The following is a 3,561-nucleotide window of genomic DNA, read 5'->3' as shown; positions in this document are numbered from 1 at the left end:
CCATTGGACTGTCCCAAATGGCCCACTCATAAACTCCACCTTCAGTCTTTACTCAGGCAGAGTACCAGATTAGATGTAAATATGAGGAGAGATGCCTTACTAATGGTCAAATGTCTTTCAAGAAAGAGAAGGAAGGAAGAGTGCAGATGAGTGAGCAAAGAGTTAGAGGTAGGGTTGGTAGTAGTGGGTGGGATTGGCAGTAGAGGCTGTGGTGGGAGCCTTTCTTTGTTCATTGCCACTCTCACCTTCAACCCCAGATGTCCCAGCCTTGTTGCACTTTGTGGACCAGTATCGGGAGCAGCTGGTGGCTCGAGTAACATCAGTGGACCCTATTTTGGACAAGCTGCATGGACAGGTGCTGAGTGAGGAGCAGTATGAGACAGTGCGAGCTGAGGCCACCACACCAGGCCAAATGCGGAAGCTGTTTAGCTTCAGCCGCTCCTGGAACCAAGCCTGCAAAGATCAACTTTACCAAGCCCTGAAGGAGACCCATCCTCACCTAATTGTGGAACTCTGGGAAAAGAAGGATGGCAAACGGGGCGCTCTGGATAGGATCAGCAGCTGAAGTCTGAACATTTGCCTTTTGAGACCTGGCTATCCCTGTCCTTTCTTAGGGTCTCAATGTCTTGATCTATAAACAAGTAGCGTTTGGAGTTGCCTTTCAGCTCTAAAGTTATGAAACTCTGATGATGCCTCTGCTCAGTTGTATGTCTATGCCCAGGGATACTACACCTAGGCAACTAGATTGCCTCCCTCTGCTCTCCTGGGCCAGTGTCCAGGAGGGATGGCAGCATCTCATGAATGTCTTTCTAGAGCTGATGAGATTCCTGTAGCCCTTTAGAGTCTGGTCTGGTGGCCACAGCTGCCAAGACTAGATCACTGCCAGTCCCATTCAGATGCAAGGAGGGGTTAGGGAAACGTAAAATTTTCACCTCTGGCTAGAGACAGACAAGGGAAATAAACACATGTTCTTGGGGTTTTGAATAGCTTGTGGATGGTGAAATATTTATTTTTAAGTTTTTCTTCTTCCAAAGTTCATTTATTCTTCCATGAGAGATAGAGACAAGCAGTTCCAATAAGGTGCCCACACCATGATCCAACCACAGCCCCAGACAACATGCATGATGGGCACTTGACTGGTGTTTACACGGAAGCCTTAGGATGGGAACCCGGGATCTTCTCATGTGGATCCATCACCATAGAGAGTTGCATTATTGCTATGCTAGCTGGCCCATTTTTCAGTTGTTGTTCTGTCCAACCAAACTCATGACTGGAGATAACCCAAAAGTTGCTGGGGGAGGGCATTCCCTACCAGGGGTTACACAGAACATTCCTGGATGGGGCTGATTGGGATTTCAAAGAAAGAAGTACTAACCTGTAGGGTAGTCAGTCCAAAGCATTTATTAGGACAACTTACAGATAGAAGGCTGCAGCCTCTTCAAGACACCAAGAAAGGAGATATGCTATACAGGTTATGTCTATAACAAAGGGGTGGGTTATAGGGTTTATATGAGGGTTTGAGGAATCCAGAGATAGTTTCTACCTGTTTAGCAACATGTTTAATTTTTAACATGCCCTAAACATGTTCAAGGCCATAACTTCATTTCCAGCCTGCTGGGAAAAACATGCAGCTGGCTGGGTCACATAGCAGTCAAGACCTTCTGTGTTTCTTGGCCATGGCAAAAGAAAAAGTTGGGTATACCATGGGACCCTCCAGTTGTTCATGTTAGGCTTGGCTTCCCTAATGGTTCCAACGTGTGCTTTGTCGTTTGTGAAGCATAGATGGATTTTCAGAAGCCAGGAGAGAAGCAGAGAAGGAGGCTGAAGAGGGAGTGGAGTTAGGTCTCTGCTGAGATGTCTCCTCTTGTGAAGAGTGATTCTGTGTCCTTACATCTGGTTTAGTGTTGTTGCCTATGCTCCTGCAACACTTTGTGCCCCCTTTACCCCATCAGAGCATTAAACACACCACAATGTCTCTGCTACCTCATCATTTTCCCACACTAGATGGTAATCTTTTTCAAAAAACAAAATTACAACAATTTAAAGATTTTATGGGCTTTATTATTGACTTGAATCAGGCAACATTTTGTTACATAAAATAAGTGTTTCAATGAATGGAGAAGATAAGTTTGGTTTTATAGACATAGAAAGGCTGAAGAAAGCAGAAGCAGGAGCAGAATAGCACAGTGGTAAAACCCAATGCTATGCAAGGCTGGCCCACAGGAGGCTTCAGGTTTACATCTGGAGACCTCCCTGAACACACCAGACACAAGCATGCCCATCATGATCTGGGGTTTGCTGAGACTGAGGTGGATTATGGCATCAAGACCCTGTTGGGGGTGCTGTTATTCTCTCACTCATGGAAGAGATAAATAAATAAATAATAAACTTTTTTAAAAAAAGAATTGATTTAATTTTATTTATTATTAGTTTTGTTGTTTTGTTTTGTTTTAAATTTCCTTTAGGGCACACAAGCTCCCGAAAGAGTCCAGTATCCTAAACACCATACCACCTGCTAGCCCCAATAATAAACTTTGTAAAAGTTAAAAAAAAAAAAAAAAAAAAAAAAAGAAAAGAAAAAGAAACAAAAGAACAAAAAGTGGATTGGTCATTTCAATGTTACTTTTCTTTAAGGCATGGATAAGAAAGCCAAAATAATAGGAAAATAACTGATTAGTTCAGTCAGGTTACTTGAGGTTGCTTCTTTTTGTAAGGAGTTAAATAGCGGGAATTTCATTATCATGCTAACTGAAATTAGCTTTTGAGGCTGTTATCACTTCTGGTTCTCTGAAGGTCAGGTAAACAGCTTAGTTTGGGCTTAGTGAAGTAGAATTTTAGCATCAATGACACCGTTTTGGTTTTGGGTCTGGTCTGTGAGGGACCAGTGCAGGAGTTTAGTCCAAAACAACAGCCACCTGTCACTTTTATTTAACAGCCTCCTGAGAGGAGCCATGCCTGATCTGCTCATCAATTCCCAGGTGCTTAGTACAATGACCGGTACATAGTGGGTATTAGTGATGATTTACTGGGTAAACGTTTGTTTTGTTTCAAAAAAAAATAAAAAGAAAATGATAAAGACGCTTTCCCAATACACCTCCTGTAATTCCTTCCTGGATATCACACCAGCAGTATGGTCTCAAGGCAACTAGGGTTTGGAACCACGGACAAAGCTAGAGACCCACGGCACTCCGCTGCCCTCCTCACCCCTTAACCCCCAACTCACCACAGGAGGCACACAGCAGGGTGAGGAGCCATTCCTGGTCGCCAAAGCCCCTTAGTGTCTGAGCCGAGAGTCCTCCCGGCCAACGACCACAGGAAATGGCGCCTGACCGCATTACTCCGGCTCCGCGCTTAGGCCCCGCCCCCGGCCCGCGGAGCCAATCCGGCCTGGAGGAGCCTCGGCGTGGGAATAGCCACTTCCGGAAGTCTGAAGGCCTTGAAGACCTAAGAGGCCCTAGGCCCCAAAGACACGAGGAATCACGAGGAATCCGTGTGTCAGGCTGCCTCCTTCCTCAAGCCTTTTTTTTTTTTTTTTTTTTTTTTTTTCGGGGTCTTTCGTGT

This window comes from Tupaia chinensis, unplaced genomic scaffold (genome assembly GCF_000334495.1).
Source record: "Tupaia chinensis unplaced genomic scaffold, TupChi_1.0 Scaffold144275_1, whole genome shotgun sequence".
NCBI classification, from domain to species: Eukaryota; Metazoa; Chordata; class Mammalia; order Scandentia; family Tupaiidae; genus Tupaia; species Tupaia belangeri.
The sequence above is the reverse complement of the archived record's forward strand: the minus strand, read 5'-3'. Positions refer to the sequence as shown.